Source organism: Ursus arctos, chromosome Y (genome assembly GCF_023065955.2).
Source record: "Ursus arctos isolate Adak ecotype North America chromosome Y, UrsArc2.0, whole genome shotgun sequence".
Lineage (NCBI taxonomy): Eukaryota > Metazoa > Chordata > Mammalia > Carnivora > Ursidae > Ursus > Ursus arctos.
The window spans coordinates 22,136,374-22,154,604 of NC_079874.1; positions in this window are offsets into that span (position 1 = coordinate 22,136,374).

The following is an 18,231-nucleotide window of genomic DNA, read 5'->3' on the forward strand; positions in this document are numbered from 1 at the left end:
CTACCTCTGCCACAACTGGACCTTGCAGCGTGGTCCCAGCTCTGTCTTCCTGTTGCCCATCAATGGTCCCTGTGTGAGACTCCCAGCAGCCCCTGGGCTGTCATGCTGACAGCTCAGCCTGTTTGGACTCTTGGCCTCACGTCCTTGGGGAACTCTGTTCCTTCCTGCCTGTCGGAGCAGCTAGCGGTAGGTAGGGGAGGGTTTTGGCCTTCGGGCTCAGGAAACCCTGCTGAGCCCATGGCCCCTGCCCGGAACAGCACTAGGTGGCACCACTGTGCGGCAGTGTTGGGGATCTGAAGCCCGATGCACCCCTCAGGAACAGCTTAGGGTGTTGGAGGGCCGCAATGCCGTGGGCACACGGAGCTTCCCTTGAGCCACTGGAAAGGCTCTTCCCTCAGACATGTCTTCCCAGCTCCTTGACTCTTAAGCTGCAGGGCAGCCTGGCAGCTCCCACAGTCCGGTCCCTAGGAATTCTTATGTCCGCAGGGTGGAGGTGAAGTCCCATGGACCCTTGTGGTCTCAGGGGATCGGCCAGCATGCCTCAGGCCCAGAAGTCCCCAGAAAGGGCCAGCCCACCATGCCTGTTTTCCCTGGAAACTTCTGGGCTTCCTCTGGGCTTTCGGGAAGGACCTCCCTGCTCTAAAGGGGAGAGGAAAGGCTGGATGGTAGCTACGTGCCCTGTGCCACCAGAGCAAGGCGCCGTGCTGCCTCGGCCACGTGGAAGTCCTGCCTGCCGTGGAATGAGGTGGGGCGATTGGACGCATGCATCAGCTGCCAGGGAGTAAGTCTTACGTTGCCACGCCATCCCCAGGGCATGGCTCGTGCGGCACTTTGCCGGCTCCGAGGACTAAGTGGGTGTGTGGAGGAAGGCCCGACCTTTCAGTCATGCCTGGAGAGACTGGCTTGCATTGGCACCAAACCAACTGCCCCAAGCCTACTGTGCTGGCTTACAAGCACACTTTGTGTGTCCTCTCACCACGACTGCGAGCCCGCCGCGGGGCCGTGGTGGCCCGGCCTGATATTCCGCTCACGGTCTGACCCGGGTGGCCTGGACGGGCCAAGGCTAGGAAGGGTACGTTCTCTTCTGCAGGCCAGGTGAGCCGGGAACCCATTCCCACGGCATTCGCGGTGTTGGCAGAATGCAACGCAAGACGTTCTGTGTCTAGCAGGAAAGGCACGTGCATTCCTGCTACGTGTGTCCTGGGTGCCGTCCTCAGCTCCTTGCCGCCTGGCCTCCCTAACAGCAGACAGAGAGGTGGCTCCAGGCCAGCAGACGGCATCACCTGCCACCCTCTTAACAGGGTTCACCCAGACATCCTCTTCAGGGTCCCCTTTGCTCTATGCTCGTGGCTCCTCTAAGGGTCAGTTCGTCTGTCCTCCAGGGCAAACACACTGCGTGTCTGCTTGCGTGGTTGTTGGGTGAGTGTGCTGCTGTGGGTACCCCGCTTGGGACCTTTTCCAGGGTCACCTGACTGGGTGCCAGTCACAGAGGGGGACAGGGCTTTTATGTCCAGGGAAAAGAGCTGCTCAGAGAGGCGTCTGCATCTTCCATCCTGAAGTCCTTCTCCCCTAGAGACCGTGTGGCCAGCGAGGGGCCAGAGAAAGAGCACCTGAACCCAAAGACTTAGAGGAAGACGGAGAGGAGAGCAAGAAGAAAGCACAGGCACGCAGATGGAACCAGCACTCTTTGTCACTCTTCTCCTGAGTAGCAAAGGACATGGGCTGGGACAAACTGTGGCCACACTTTTCCCCCCAACCCCGGGCCGGCAGAGAGCATCGGGGCACCTGTGTCCTGGAATTGCCCTAGATTCTCCGGGGCATGGGCTGACGCTTTCCACACACACTGGTCCAGGGCTCCCGGGTGTGTATACAGCGTCCTGAGTCCTAGAGGAGTGTATTCGGGAAGGCGAGGGACAGCCTGGCACTGCTGGGTTCAAATACCAGGCGGAGGGCGCCCCGGGAGGAAGCGGCGGGAGGGGTGAAGGTGGAGGTGTGTCCTGGGAGCGCGGTAGGCGGGGCGCCCCGGCTGGCTCCCTGATTGGTGCCTGCAGGGCGAGGGGCGAGGCCCTGGCTGACCACGCCCACCGGCCGTTAACTGACTGGAAGAGGGGTTCTCCCTTGTCCTGGGCTAGCTCAGGACTCAGTCCCACCAAGGCCGCATACGTGATAGAGCGTCATCCTTGGGCGTCACAGCATGCCCTCTATCCCTTGTGCGCGTGTGTTCACCAGCCCGCAGCCTCTGGGAGGACGCTGCCTCCCGCAGACCGCTAGGGGCGCCAGAGCTCCACCTGCCCCACCGTTTGCGGGAGTCGCGTGCTCTCACCTCCAGTTCCTTCCCTCCGCTGCTGGCTCTGCTCGCGCAGGACCAGGACCACATGGAGAGCGCGGCAGGCTCCGGGGAAGGCGGCGCTGCCCTGCCGTCCGGGAGCACCTTGGTCCTGGAAGGGGGCCGTGAGGCATCGGGGCCCCTCGCCCAGGCAGGTGCCTGGGGAGAGGCGGGGCCGCTGCAGGCCCTAGGTGCCGGGGGGATGGGCACAGAGGCTGTGGTGGGTGCGGAGGCCCAGCAGGGCAGAGAGCAGGCCGGCCCGGGGGACGAGTTGCTGCTGGTGGTGGAGGATATCATGGCGGTGGTGGAGGTCGTGGCGGTGGAAGACCAGGAGGCGGTGCAAGCACAGCAGGACGAGCAACTGCCGCCGCTGCAGCAGGGGGAGTCAGGGCTGGGTCCCGAGATAGCCGGCGCCCCACTTGCCGCGCTGGAGATGGTTCAGTTTGCGCTCAGCTCTGTGGATGCCCAAGCTACCAGGGCCTACTTGCGGCTCAAGCGCAGGATGAATCAGAAGCGGAGTTCTCACCTGGCTCGAAGAAGGGCCATCATCCAGCGCATCCCCGGCTTCTGGGCCCAGGCCGTATCCTTCCTCCCTCTGGGCTTGGGTTTGTCTGCGGTGGAGGACCACTGGCAGGAGGGGAGGAGCAGAGGCTCCGCCAGGGGTAGGAGCGCTGGGGAGAAGGATCCCTGGCCCCTCCCCAACCCCCGTGGGAGTGGGTCCCCCGCCCCTATAAAGGCACAGTACAGGACTGTGGGCCTTGAAGGTGGGGGGAAGGCAGGGGCTGAGGCTTGTATAGACCACGTCTGAGCAGAAGCTGCGGGCAAATGCTCTGGGACTGCAGGGAGCGCTCCCAACACTCTCCAGGTGTCATGGAGCACATGTCCACACCCTGCATGCCTAGTGTAGTTCCACCCTTGGCTCGGAGCAGGTCCTGGAAGGAAACGTCCTGCCGGCTGCGTGGGGCATGCCCATTGAGAGGCAGGCCGCCCCCTTCCCTGTCCTTCAGAGCCTGTGTCCTTTTCCAAAGAGTTCAGTGCCCACCCACAGCTGCGTCCTCATGCGGCTTCCAGAGTCACTCAGCAGGCCGCCACGCTTCCCCGGACACGGCAACCCAGACACGCTGCATGCTGTGCTGCCAACTGTATCAGGCCCTACACAGCCAGGCCGCGGACCCAGGGCCATGCGCCCACACCCACGTTTCCTTACCTCCCTGTCTCTCCCATCTGTGTGTCCCCCACCCTCTCCCTCTCTGCGCTCTGCCTTCCCTCTGTGTCCCTTCCTCCCTGTATGGCTGTCTCTGTCTCTCTTGTGCTTTCCCTCCTGCTGCCTCTAACCCCTTTCCCTCCCTCTCTCGCTGATCCCTACGGGCCCTCCCTTTGCCCTGTGGGTGTGCAGCCAGGCTCCAAGGGAGCTGAGCGGCCCCTTTGTGGGCGCAGAAGGCCCCTCAAGGGCACAGGCCTGCAGGCTAACATTTAAGCAAACACAGCCGTGAGAGCGCAACCGAGCACATCTGGACACCCAAAGCAGTCACTGCCTGCCGGCCACAGACACAGGCCAGGGTTGAGGGTGGAAGGGAGCGCAGGCAGTCCTTTGGCCTTGTGCTGCCGGGCGCAGACCCTCTCGGAGGCACTGGAAGCCAAGGCACCTGCTGGTATTGAGCAGCTGTGATGAAAGAGCAGGAGCTGAGTGGGTTGGGAGGGCAGCAGGGCCTGGTGGTTCTACACGTGCCCTGTTTCGGGCCCTTCCTCTCACCGGGAAGGGCTGGGCTGCTCCTGGCTCTCCTTCCGTAGCGCTGAAGGCGAGGCTCCTTGACCCAAGGCAGATCCTGAATCACCCCCAGATATCAGCCGTGATGGGTGACCAGGACAAAGATGTGCTCAGCTACATGACCGACTTGGAGGTCAGCCCTGGGAGTGGGAGGTGGGGGTAGGACCACTGGGAGTGGAATTTGGGCAGGAGAGGGCCCGGCAGTCTTGTTCAGCGGGACATGCAGGGAGCATCTCGGGACCCGTGGAGGACAAGTCCCATTCCCCTCGTCTTTCTTTGGCGGGGTAGGTGGAGGAACCGGGCCGTCCCAAGGACCACAGCAGGTTGATGTTTTTCTTTGGGAACAACCCCTACTTCCAGAACAAAGTGATCCTTAAGGAGTATCACCTTAGCATTGCCGGTAGGAGTGGGCTAGAGCTTCGAGGGTGCCGGGGGCGGGCCGGCGGGGGCAGGTGGGCACTCGGGAGGGGCAGGGGGTGTGCAGGGACACAAGGTGGGGGCGGGAGCCGGCACAGGATGGAGAGAGGCTGAGAGGAGAGCGGGAGAGAGGGCGACAGGGTGTGGGTCCTAGACAGTGCAGAGCCTCCCCTGAATTTTCCCTTCCTGCAGGGTACAGGGCGACTCGGTCCACTCCAGTGCAGTGGTTCTGGGATGATGAACGTGGAGCTCCCAGCCGAAGACTCGACACCACCAGCCTTACCTTCTTCAAGTGGTTGTGCGACCCCAGCTGCCCAGGGTCTAACAAGATCGCCGAGGTGGGGCCGCTGAGGCCTGCTTTAGCCTTGGTGATGGCAATGGGGGCAGCCTGGGAATGGGGCCTGGGCCCCGTGCTCACCTGGGCGGTTTCCCCTACCAGATCATCATTGAGGACCTGTGGCCCAATCCCCTGCGGTACTACCTGCGGCAGGGAGGCAGCCGAAGGCAATGAGCAGAGAGGAGGACCTGTCGGTGAGTGGCCGGGTCACTGCTTCCTGAAATATGTGTGGGAAGTGCCAGGGCACTGTCGGGTTTGGGGACCAGTTTGGAAACTGAGGCTCAGAGGACCCTGAGAGCAGGGACCCTGGCGAGGGAACTCAGGGCACACACCCAGGGCAGGGTGTCCACTGGGGCAAGTTCATCCGGTGAGCCAGGTGTGAGCCAGAAAGTCTCAGGTCGTTCGGGGGAAGCAAGGCTCCTCCACCCCATTTCTCTGAACACTCACCCATGGCCGTCCGCCGGGTCCTCAGTTCTCCACCTAGCTTTTCAGGTGGGGACAGTCTGCCAAATTTTGGGAGTGGGGCTGCCTTGTCCCGAGACGCTCCGACGTCCCTCCGTGTTACGGACCACCCCGTGGCCGCCCACAGCCACACGGCCATTCTTGGCAATGGTACTAGGCCATCTGGAGGAGGGTGGTGAAGCCCTAGAGGAGGAGGAAGCGGGATCCCACAAGGACAGGGCCCTCGGTCACCGCCGCCTTAGCGATCCTCGGCATGAGGCAGTGTCACGAACACCTCCCTTGTGCGTCCGTGTGCCGTGTGTTTGTGCGTGTGTGTCGCGGGCACGGCAGCTGTGCGGACGTGGACACCGCAGAGCATCAGAGTTGGACCGACGAGAAGCAGTGGAGGAGGCGTCCAGCGTTGTGAGAGACGGGTGGACGAGTCTACGTGGTGCTCTGCCCGCACAGGACAGACGTGGGGGAACAGATCTTCAGGGCCAGCTCTAGAGAGTGTCCAGCACCCAGATCGCCAGGGATGGCGGGCGAGTCATAAACAAGTTAAGAAGCCCTATGTGTCTGTGCGTGGATGTGTATGGGGGACCCAGCACACGGCCAGTAGGAGATCAGCCCTGGCCTGTGGGATTCCGTGTGTGCGGGGGATGTAAGGCACGGGGGCAGGGCAGGGCAGGGCTTGTTTGTGGAGAGACCACCGCTCTTGCTCGGCAGGTCAGGGAGGAGGACGGGAAAGGGCACACCTCTCTACATGGGAGCCCTGTTCTTCAGGGCAGGGGAAGGGCCGTGCCGAGCGGGGCACTCGTGGCCCGGTGGCTCTGCTACCGCCCCGTTCACCCCGCTTGGAGAGCTTCTCCCTGTACCCTTGCTCCTGGAAGCGTGCCCCGCATTGCTGTGATGCCGTCCCGTGCATGCTTCCTCTAGTCAGGATCACCGCAAAACCACATGTCCCTGGAGGACCACGGAGGAGGCGTTTCCTCAGGGTCCCTCACGGTCCCTCCAGACCCACGTCCTGTCCCTCTGCACCACCCACCCACAGGCGACAGCTCCAAGAACGTGTGAGGGAAATCCGGTGTGAGTTGTGGGCACTGCGGCTGTGTGAGCGGGCTGTGTGTAACGGAGCATGTATGACCAGGTCTGCATGCAGGTGTGTGTGTGTTTGTGTTGTGTGTGTGTTCATGTGGGCGGGCACGTGCGGCCAGCCGACCATGCCTCTGAGCTGGACCACGTGTGCTTGTGTAGTGTGTGTGTTTGCATGTGCACTTGTGTGTGGGAGTGTGTGCTTGTGTGTGTGCAGGGACCACGTGAGCTAATCCGTATTGCGTGTGTGTGTCTGCATACGCCCGTATGTGTGTATGTGTGTGGCCAAGTGTGTGTGCCTGGGTGCCAGAGACTGTGTGTGCTTGCCTGTGTTGTGCATGAGTGTGTGTCTCTCCCGTGGGCACGTACGTGTGTGTTGTGGCACATTTACATGCAGGCGTACCGGACGGTGTCTGTTGGTGTGTGTTTCCTGAGTGTGTGTTTGCACAGGCACGGGTGTGTGTGTTGGCTCGGCCAGGTGCACAAGCCTCTGTTGGGGTACCAGTGTGTGTTGCGTGTGTGTGTTTCCACATGCACGTATTTGTGAGTTTCCATTTGGTTACCGAGATCCGCTCACCTGTATGGATAGTGCATGTGTGTATAGGGTCTGTGTGTCTTTGTAGGCGCACCTTGGCTGGTGATTTTCTGTGGGGCTACTCACCTATGGCTCTGTGCCAGAAACCATGAGTGCGCGTTGGCGTGTAAGTGTGCTTGATTCTGCATGGTTGTCAGCTGCTCGTCCGTGTGTTTGCGAGCCGACGGGGGAGTGTGTGGGCACGCGCGGGTGTGCGTGTATGCATACCCACCTGTGTGTGCCTCTGGTTGGGGACCGTGTGTGTAAGGTGTGTTTCTCATTTTACACAAGCACATGTGCATGTATAGGGGTGCTGGAGGGTGCATACCCCTGTGCCTGCCCACGTCTGTGCCAGTGTGTGTTTTGTCTCTGTGTGTTTTTGCATGCATGGATACATGTGTGTGTGTGTGTTTGTCTGTGTGTCTCTGTCAGCCTGATGGTGCAGGGATAATTGTGAATGCTTCTGTGCAGAAGACCATGTATGTTCGTTGTGTGTGTTCTCCTGCGTGCGTGTGTGTGTGTGTGTGTGTGTGTGTGTATGTTTGCGTGGCTCGAGGGTCAGCTGTGCATGGTTGTGAGGCCGAGAGCTTTGGTGAGAGCTTCCACGTGCTCTAAAACAAACATGCTTTCATGCGTGTTTGCAGGGCCACGGAGCATGCCTGTGTGCGGAGATCTTGTGGGGGGGTATCAGCACGTGCTTGCGGCACTGGGTTTGTGTGTGTGTGTGTGTGTGTGTGTGTGTGGGTGTGGGTGTGGGTGTGGGTGCGTGTTTGAGTGGCCAAGTGTCATTCATTGATTGTGGAGCGTGTGTGTTTTTGTTTGTGTGTGTCCTCTGGTGTGTGTGTGTGTGTGTGTGTGTGCCATTGTCTATGCCTGTAAGTAAAGACCATGGGTGTTGGTGTGTTTGTTGTGTATGTGTGTGTTGTCGGGACGACGTTTGTGTTTGATAGGGCGGGTCCAAGTGTGGATGTCTCTGCTAGAGCCCTTGTGTGAGTGCTGTGTGTGTGTGTGTGTGTGTATGTCTGTTTGCGCAGCCAACAGTGCATGCCTGCGTGCAGGTCCACGTGTGTGCGTGTGGTGTGATTTGCGTGTGTGCATGTGCGTATGCGAGTGTGTGTGTGTGTGTCTATGCGACAATCTGCATGCCAGTGTGCCAGATAACGTGTCTGTGCGTGTTGTGTGTCCCGTGTGTTTGCATGGACATGTGTGTATGTGTGTGTGTGCTGTGTGTGTGTGTGCAGCCATCTCATGCCTGTGGGCCGGAGACCGTGTATAGGTGTGTGAGTTGCCGGTCTGCGTGGGTCCACATGGGCACCTCTGTGTGTGTGCGTGCAGCCATCTCCATGCCAGAGAGACGGAATCCGTGTCCATGTGGGTCTTGTGCATGCTTGCATGAGCACACGTGAGTGCTCGTGTCTCCCAGTTTGCAGCAAATGCATGAGAGGGGTGTGTGTGTGGCCACCTTGCATGCCTGTGTGTCAAGAGTGTGTGTCTGTGTGTGTTGCATGTTCAAGTGTCTGCATGAGCACACACGTGTCTCAGTGTGCTTGTAGGCCCTGTTCGATGAAGGAGAGGGAATGCGGGGTTTCTAGCTCTGCTGACTAAGGAGAAAGGGGCCACTGGCAGAGTGCAGCCACGTCCCTCCTGACACACAGCCGTCGTGGGCATTCCTTGGGTATTCAGGGGTGTGTCTGCCCCTGGATGCAACACGCAGAGGGGCCAAGGGAAGCAGGGAGGGGTGGGAGCTGGCGGGCGTGTGTCAGGCGACCTCCCATCTGTGCTGCTGGCACGGCTGGTCCCAGCTGTGGGAAACACTGTGAGGTTTCAGCATGTGCTACAGAGGGGCTAAGAACTTGTGCCCCGATTTGCGCTGTCGGCCAAGGGTCCCAAAGAGTAAGTAAGTACCCACGGCAGTACGTTACTGCAGAGGAAAGGGTCCTGAGGGGAGTATTCCTCCTGGCCGAAGGGCCGTCCTGGTGTCCGATGAGCTCCAGGTTGGGGCGGTCATCTCTGCCTCCTGCGGACCAGGTGGAGAAGAGGGAAGGGAGAGGAGGTGGACCCTCAAGGCCCGTGTTCCCTGCCTCACCGAGGGCCACCTAGCTTGCTGCTCCTGAGCCCACAGGGGCTTCCCAAATCAACACCTCTCACCACCCCTGAGCTCACCCCCACCACCAGCATGCCCCCAAGGACGCACTCCCCCAGGTGACTTTCCCCACTACCTCTGCCACAACCGGACCTTGCAGCGTGGTCCCAGCTCTGTCTTCCTGTTGCCCATCAATGGTCCCTGTGTGAGACTCCCAGCAGCCCCTGGGCTGTCATGCTGACAGCTCAGCCTGTTTGGACTCTTGGCCTCACGTCCTTGGGGAACTCTGTTCCTTCCTGCCTGTCGGAGCAGCTAGCGGTAGGTAGGGGAGGGTTTTGGCCTTCGGGCTCAGGAAACCCTGCTGAGCCCATGGTCCCTGCCCGTAACAGCACTAGGTGGCACCACTGTGCGGCAGTGTTGGGGATCTGAAGCCCGATGCACCCCTCAGGAACAGCTTAGGGTGTTGGAGAGCCGCAATGCCGTGGGCACAGGGAGCTTCCCTTGAGCCACTGGAAAGGCTCTTCCCTCAGACATGTCTTCCCAGCTCCTTGACTCTTAAGCTGCAGGGCAGCCTGGCAGCTCCCACAGTCCGGTCCCTAGGAATTCTTATGTCCGCAGGGTGGAGGTGAAGTCCCATGGACCCTTGTGGTCTCAGGGGATCGGCCAGCATGCCTCAGGCCCCAGAAGTCCCCAGAAAGGGCCAGCCCACCATGCCTGTTTTCCCTGGAAACTTCTGGGCTTCCTCTGGGCTTTCGGGAAGGACCTCCCTGCTCTAAAGGGGAGAGGAAAGGCTGGATGGTAGCTACGTGCCCTGTGCCACCAGAGCAAGGCGCCGTGCTGCCTCGGCCACGTGGAAGTCCTGCCTGCCGTGGAATGAGGTGGGGCGATTGGACGCATGCATCAGCTGCCAGGGAGTAAGTCTTACGTTGCCACGCCATCCCCAGGGCATGGCTCGTGCGGCACTTTGCCGGCTCCGAGGACTAAGTGGGTGTGTGGAGGAAGGCCCGACCTTTCAGTCATGCCTGGAGAGACTGGCTTGCATTGGCACCAAACCAACTGCCCCAAGCCTACTGTGCTGGCTTACAAGCACACTTTGTGTGTCCTCTCACCACGACTGCGAGCCCGCCGCGGGGCCGTGGTGGCCCGGCCTGATATTCCGCTCACGGTCTGACCCGGGTGGCCTGGACGGGCCAAGGCTAGGAAGGGTACGTTCTCTTCTGCAGGCCAGGTGAGCCGGGAACCCATTCCCACGGCATTCGCGGTGTTGGCAGAATGCAACGCAAGACGTTCTGTGTCTAGCAGGAAAGGCACGTGCATTCCTGCTACGTGTGTCCTGGGTGCCGTCCTCAGCTCCTTGCCGCCTGGCCTCCCTAACAGCAGACAGAGAGGTGGCTCCAGGCCAGCAGACGGCATCACCTGCCACCCTCTTAACAGGGTTCACCCAGACATCCTCTTCAGGGTCCCCTTTGCTCTATGCTCGTGGCTCCTCTAAGGGTCAGTTCGTCTGTCCTCCAGGGCAAACACACTGCGTGTCTGCTTGCGTGGTTGTTGGGTGAGTGTGCTGCTGTGGGTACCCCGCTTGGGACCTTTTCCAGGGTCACCTGACTGGGTGCCAGTCACAGAGGGGGACAGGGCTTTTATGTCCAGGGAAAAGAGCTGCTCAGAGAGGCGTCTGCATCTTCCATCCTGAAGTCCTTCTCCCCTAGAGACCGTGTGGCCAGCGAGGGGCCAGAGAAAGAGCACCTGAACCCAAAGACTTAGAGGAAGACGGAGAGGAGAGCAAGAAGAAAGCACAGGCACGCAGATGGAACCAGCACTCTTTGTCACTCTTCTCCTGAGTAGCAAAGGACATGGGCTGGGACAAACTGTGGCCACACTTTTCCCCCCAACCCCGGGCCGGCAGAGAGCATCGGGGCACCTGTGTCCTGGAATTGCCCTAGATTCTCCGGGGCATGGGCTGACGCTTTCCACACACACTGGTCCAGGGCTCCCGGGTGTGTATACAGCGTCCTGAGTCCTAGAGGAGTGTATTCGGGAAGGCGAGGGACAGCCTGGCACTGCTGGGTTCAAATACCAGGCGGAGGGCGCCCCGGGAGGAAGCGGCGGGAGGGGTGAAGGTGGAGGTGTGTCCTGGGAGCGCGGTAGGCGGGGCGCCCCGGCTGGCTCCCTGATTGGTGCCTGCAGGGCGAGGGGCGAGGCCCTGGCTGACCACGCCCACCGGCCGTTAACTGACTGGAAGAGGGGTTCTCCCTTGTCCTGGGCTAGCTCAGGACTCAGTCCCACCAAGGCCGCATACGTGATAGAGCGTCATCCTTGGGCGTCACAGCATGCCCTCTATCCCTTGTGCGCGTGTGTTCACCAGCCCGCAGCCTCTGGGAGGACGCTGCCTCCCGCAGACCGCTAGGGGCGCCAGAGCTCCACCTGCCCCACCGTTTGCGGGAGTCGCGTGCTCTCACCTCCAGTTCCTTCCCTCCGCTGCTGGCTCTGCTCGCGCAGGACCAGGACCACATGGAGAGCGCGGCAGGCTCCGGGGAAGGCGGCGCTGCCCTGCCGTCCGGGAGCACCTTGGTCCTGGAAGGGGGCCGTGAGGCATCGGGGCCCCTCGCCCAGGCAGGTGCCTGGGGAGAGGCGGGGCCGCTGCAGGCCCTAGGTGCCGGGGGGATGGGCACAGAGGCTGGGGTGGGTGCGGAGGCCCAGCAGGGCAGAGAGCAGGCCGGCCCGGGGGACGAGTTGCTGCTGGTGGTGGAGGATATCATGGCGGTGGTGGAGGTCGTGGCGGTGGAAGACCAGGAGGCGGTGCAAGCACAGCAGGACGAGCAACTGCCGCCGCTGCAGCAGGGGGAGTCAGGGCTGGGTCCCGAGATAGCCGGCGCCCCACTTGCCGCGCTGGAGATGGTTCAGTTTGCGCTCAGCTCTGTGGATGCCCAAGCTACCAGGGCCTACTTGCGGCTCAAGCGCAGGATGAATCAGAAGCGGAGTTCTCACCTGGCTCGAAGAAGGGCCATCATCCAGCGCATCCCCGGCTTCTGGGCCCAGGCCGTATCCTTCCTCCCTCTGGGCTTGGGTTTGTCTGCGGTGGAGGACCACTGGCAGGAGGGGAGGAGCAGAGGCTCCGCCAGGGGTAGGAGCGCTGGGGAGAAGGATCCCTGGCCCCTCCCCAACCCCCGTGGGAGTGGGTCCCCCGCCCCTATAAGGCACAGTACAGGACTGTGGGCCTTGAAGGTGGGGGGAAGGCAGGGGCTGAGGCTTGTATAGACCACGTCTGAGCAGAAGCTGCGGGCAAATGCTCTGGGACTGCAGGGAGCGCTCCCAACACTCTCCAGGTGTCATGGAGCACATGTCCACACCCTGCATGCCTAGTGTAGTTCCACCCTTGGCTCGGAGCAGGTCCTGGAAGGAAACGTCCTGCCGGCTGCGTGGGGCATGCCCATTGAGAGGCAGGCCGCCCCCTTCCCTGTCCTTCAGAGCCTGTGTCCTTTTCCAAAGAATTCAGTGCCCACCCACAGCTGCGTCCTCATGCGGCTTCCAGAGTCACTCAGCAGGCCGCCACGCTTCCCCGGACACGGCAACCCAGACACGCTGCATGCTGTGCTGCCAACTGTATCAGGCCCTACACAGCCAGGCCGCGGACCCAGGGCCATGCGCCCACACCCACGTTTCCTTACCTCCCTGTCTCTCCCATCTGTGTGTCCCCCACCCTCTCCCTCTCTGCGCTCTGCCTTCCCTCTGTGTCCCTTCCTCCCTGTATGGCTGTCTCTGTCTCTCTTGTGCTTTCCCTCCTGCTGCCTCTAACCCCTTTCCCTCCCTCTCTCGCTGATCCCTACGGGCCCTCCCTTTGCCCTGTGGGTGTGCAGCCAGGCTCCAAGGGAGCTGAGCGGCCCCTTTGTGGGCGCAGAAGGCCCCTCAAGGGCACAGGCCTGCAGGCTAACATTTAAGCAAACACAGCCGTGAGAGCGCGACCGAGCACATCTGGACACCCAAAGCAGTCACTGCCTGCCGGCCACAGACACAGGCCAGGGTTGAGGGTGGAAGGGAGCACAGGGAGTCCTTTGGCCTTGTGCTGCCGGGCGCAGACCCTCTCGGAGGCACTGGAAGCCAAGGCACCTGCTGGTATTGAGCAGCTGTGATGAAAGAGCAGGAGCTGAGTGGGTTGGGAGGTCAGCAGGGCCTGGTGGTTCTACACGTGCCCTGTTTCGGGCCCTTCCTCTCACCGGGAAGGGCTGGGCTGCTCCTGGCTCTCCTTCCGTAGCGCTGAAGGCGAGGCTCCTTGACCCAAGGCAGATCCTGAATCACCCCCAGATATCAGCCGTGATGGGTGACCAGGACAAAGATGTGCTCAGCTACATGACCGACTTGGAGGTCAGCCCTGGGAGTGGGAGGCGGGGGTAGGACCACTGGGAGTGGAATTTGGGCAGGAGAGGGCCCGGCAGTCTTGTTCAGCGGGACATGCAGGGAGCATCTCGGGACCCGTGGAGGACAAGTCCCATTCCCCTCGTCTTTCTTTGGCGGGGTAGGTGGAGGAACCGGGCCGTCCCAAGGACCACAGCAGGTTGATGTTTTTCTTTGGGAACAACCCCTACTTCCAGAACAAAGTGATCCTTAAGGAGTATCACCTTAGCATTGCCGGTAGGAGTGGGCTAGAGCTTCGAGGGTGCCGGGGGCGGGCCGGCGGGGGCAGGTGGGCACTCGGGAGGGGCAGGGGGTGTGCAGGGACACAAGGTGGGGGCGGGAGCCGGCACAGGATGGAGAGAGGCTGAGAGGAGAGCGGGAGAGAGGGCGACAGGGTGTGGGTCCTAGACAGTGCAGAGCCTCCCCTGAATTTTCCCTTCCTGCAGGGTACAGGGCGACTCGGTCCACTCCAGTGCAGTGGTTCTGGGATGATGAACGTGGAGCTCCCAGCCGAAGACTCGACACCACCAGCCTTACCTTCTTCAAGTGGTTGTGCGACCCCAGCTGCCCAGGGTCTAACAAGATCGCCGAGGTGGGGCCGCTGAGGCCTGCTTTAGCCTTGGTGATGGCAATGGGGGCAGCCTGGGAATGGGGCCTGGGCCCCGTGCTCACCTGGGCGGTTTCCCCTACCAGATCATCATTGAGGACCTGTGGCCCAATCCCCTGCGGTACTACCTGCGGCAGGGAGGCAGCCGAAGGCAATGAGCAGAGAGGAGGACCTGTCGGTGAGTGGCCGGGTCACTGCTTCCTGAAATATGTGTGGGAAGTGCCAGGGCACTGTCGGGTTTGGGGACCAGTTTGGAAACTGAGGCTCAGAGGACCCTGAGAGCAGGGACCCTGGCGAGGGAACTCAGGGCACACACCCAGGGCAGGGTGTCCACTGGGGCAAGTTCATCCGGTGAGCCAGGTGTGAGCCAGAAAGTCTCAGGTCGTTCGGGGGAAGCAAGGCTCCTCCACCCCATTTCTCTGAACACTCACCCATGGCCGTCCGCCGGGTCCTCAGTTCTCCACCTAGCTTTTCAGGTGGGGACAGTCTGCCAAATTTTGGGAGTGGGGCTGCCTTGTCCCGAGACGCTCCGACGTCCCTCCGTGTTACGGACCACCCCGTGGCCGCCCACAGCCACACGGCCATTCTTGGCAATGGTACTAGGCCATCTGGAGGAGGGTGGTGAAGCCCTAGAGGAGGAGGAAGCGGGATCCCACAAGGACAGGGCCCTCGGTCACCGCCGCCTTAGCGATCCTCGGCATGAGGCAGTGTCACGAACACCTCCCTTGTGCGTCCGTGTGCCGTGTGTTTGTGCGTGTGTGTCGCGGGCACGGCAGCTGTGCGGACGTGGACACCGCAGAGCATCAGAGTTGGACCGACGAGAAGCAGTGGAGGAGGCGTCCAGCGTTGTGAGAGACGGGTGGACGAGTCTACGTGGTGCTCTGCCCGCACAGGACAGACGTGGGGGAACAGATCTTCAGGGCCAGCTCTAGAGAGTGTCCAGCACCCAGATCGCCAGGGATGGCGGGCGAGTCATAAACAAGTTAAGAAGCCCTATGTGTCTGTGCGTGGATGTGTATGGGGGACCCAGCACACGGCCAGTAGGAGATCAGCCCTGGCCTGTGGGATTCCGTGTGTGCGGGGGATGTAAGGCACGGGGGCAGGGCAGGGCAGGGCTTGTTTGTGGAGAGACCACCGCTCTTGCTCGGCAGGTCAGGGAGGAGGACGGGAAAGGGCACACCTCTCTACATGGGAGCCCTGTTCTTCAGGGCAGGGGAAGGGCCGTGCCGAGCGGGGCACTCGTGGCCCGGTGGCTCTGCTACCGCCCCGTTCACCCCGCTTGGAGAGCTTCTCCCTGTACCCTTGCTCCTGGAAGCGTGCCCCGCATTGCTGTGATGCCGTCCCGTGCATGCTTCCTCTAGTCAGGATCACCGCAAAACCACATGTCCCTGGAGGACCACGGAGGAGGCGTTTCCTCAGGGTCCCTCACGGTCCCTCCAGACCCACGTCCTGTCCCTCTGCACCACCCACCCACAGGCGACAGCTCCAAGAACGTGTGAGGGAAATCCGGTGTGAGTTGTGGGCACTGCGGCTGTGTGAGCGGGCTGTGTGTAACGGAGCATGTATGACCAGGTCTGCATGCAGGTGTGTGTGTGTTTGTGTTGTGTGTGTGTTCATGTGGGCGGGCACGTGCGGCCAGCCGACCATGCCTCTGAGCCGGACCACGTGTGCTTGTGTAGTGTGTGTGTTTGCATGTGCACTTGTGTGTGGGAGTGTGTGCTTGTGTGTGTGCAGGGACCACGTGAGCTAATCCGTATTGCGTGTGTGTGTCTGCATACGCCCGTATGTGTGTATGTGTGTGGCCAAGTGTGTGTGCCTGGGTGCCAGAGACTGTGTGTGCTTGCCTGTGTTGTGCATGAGTGTGTGTCTCTCCCGTGGGCACGTACGTGTGTGTTGTGGCACATTTACATGCAGGCGTACCGGACGGTGTCTGTTGGTGTGTGTTTCCTGAGTGTGTGTTTGCACAGGCACGGGTGTGTGTGTTGGCTCGGCCAGGTGCACAAGCCTCTGTTGGGGTACCAGTGTGTGTTGCGTGTGTGTGTTTCCACATGCACGTATTTGTGAGTTTCCATTTGGTTACCGAGATCCGCTCACCTGTATGGATAGTGCATGTGTGTATAGGGTCTGTGTGTCTTTGTAGGCGCACCTTGGCTGGTGATTTTCTGTGGGGCTACTCACCTATGGCTCTGTGCCAGAAACCATGAGTGCGCGTTGGCGTGTAAGTGTGCTTGATTCTGCATGGTTGTCAGCTGCTCGTCCGTGTGTTTGCGAGCCGACGGGGGAGTGTGTGGGCACGCGCGGGTGTGCGTGTATGCATACCCACCTGTGTGTGCCTCTGGTTGGGGACCGTGTGTGTAAGGTGTGTTTCTCATTTTACACAAGCACATGTGCATGTATAGGGGTGCTGGAGGGTGCATACCCCTGTGCCTGCCCACGTCTGTGCCAGTGTGTGTTTTGTCTCTGTGTGTTTTTGCATGCATGGATACATGTGTGTGTGTGTGTTTGTCTGTGTGTCTCTGTCAGCCTGATGGTGCAGGGATAATTGTGAATGCTTCTGTGCAGAAGACCATGTATGTTCGTTGTGTGTGTTCTCCTGCGTGCGTGTGTGTGTGTGTGTGTGTGTGTGTGTATGTTTGCGTGGCTCGAGGGTCAGCTGTGCATGGTTGTGAGGCCGAGAGCTTTGGTGAGAGCTTCCACGTGCTCTAAAACAAACATGCTTTCATGCGTGTTTGCAGGGCCACGGAGCATGCCTGTGTGCGGAGATCTTGTGGGGGGGTATCAGCACGTGCTTGCGGCACTGGGTTTGTGTGTGTGTGTGTGTGTGTGTGTGTGTGGGTGTGGGTGTGGGTGTGGGTGCGTGTTTGAGTGGCCAAGTGTCATTCATTGATTGTGGAGCGTGTGTGTTTTTGTTTGTGTGTGTCCTCTGGTGTGTGTGTGTGTGTGTGTGTGTGCCATTGTCTATGCCTGTAAGTAAAGACCATGGGTGTTGGTGTGTTTGTTGTGTATGTGTGTGTTGTCGGGACGACGTTTGTGTTTGATAGGGCGGGTCCAAGTGTGGATGTCTCTGCTAGAGCCCTTGTGTGAGTGCTGTGTGTGTGTGTGTGTGTGTATGTCTGTTTGCGCAGCCAACAGTGCATGCCTGCGTGCAGGTCCACGTGTGTGCGTGTGGTGTGATTTGCGTGTGTGCATGTGCGTATGCGAGTGTGTGTGTGTGTGTCTATGCGACAATCTGCATGCCAGTGTGCCAGATAACGTGTCTGTGCGTGTTGTGTGTCCCGTGTGTTTGCATGGACATGTGTGTATGTGTGTGTGTGCTGTGTGTGTGTGTGCAGCCATCTCATGCCTGTGGGCCGGAGACCGTGTATAGGTGTGTGAGTTGCCGGTCTGCGTGGGTCCACATGGGCACCTCTGTGTGTGTGCGTGCAGCCATCTCCATGCCAGAGAGACGGAATCCGTGTCCATGTGGGTCTTGTGCATGCTTGCATGAGCACACGTGAGTGCTCGTGTCTCCCAGTTTGCAGCAAATGCATGAGAGGGGTGTGTGTGTGGCCACCTTGCATGCCTGTGTGTCAAGAGTGTGTGTCTGTGTGTGTTGCATGTTCAAGTGTCTGCATGAGCACACACGTGTCTCAGTGTGCTTGTAGGCCCTGTTCGATGAAGGAGAGGGAATGCGGGGTTTCTAGCTCTGCTGACTAAGGAGAAAGGGGCCACTGGCAGAGTGCAGCCACGTCCCTCCTGACACACAGCCGTCGTGGGCATTCCTTGGGTATTCAGGGGTGTGTCTGCCCCTGGATGCAACACGCAGAGGGGCCAAGGGAAGCAGGGAGGGGTGGGAGCTGGCGGGCGTGTGTCAGGCGACCTCCCATCTGTGCTGCTGGCACGGCTGGTCCCAGCTGTGGGAAACACTGTGAGGTTTCAGCATGTGCTACAGAGGGGCTAAGAACTTGTGCCCCGATTTGCGCTGTCGGCCAAGGGTCCCAAAGAGTAAGTAAGTACCCACGGCAGTACGTTACTGCAGAGGAAAGGGTCCTGAGGGGAGTATTCCTCCTGGCCGAAGGGCCGTCCTGGTGTCCGATGAGCTCCAGGTTGGGGCGGTCATCTCTGCCTCCTGCGGACCAGGTGGAGAAGAGGGAAGGGAGAGGAGGTGGACCCTCAAGGCCCGTGTTCCCTGCCTCACCGAGGGCCACCTAGCTTGCT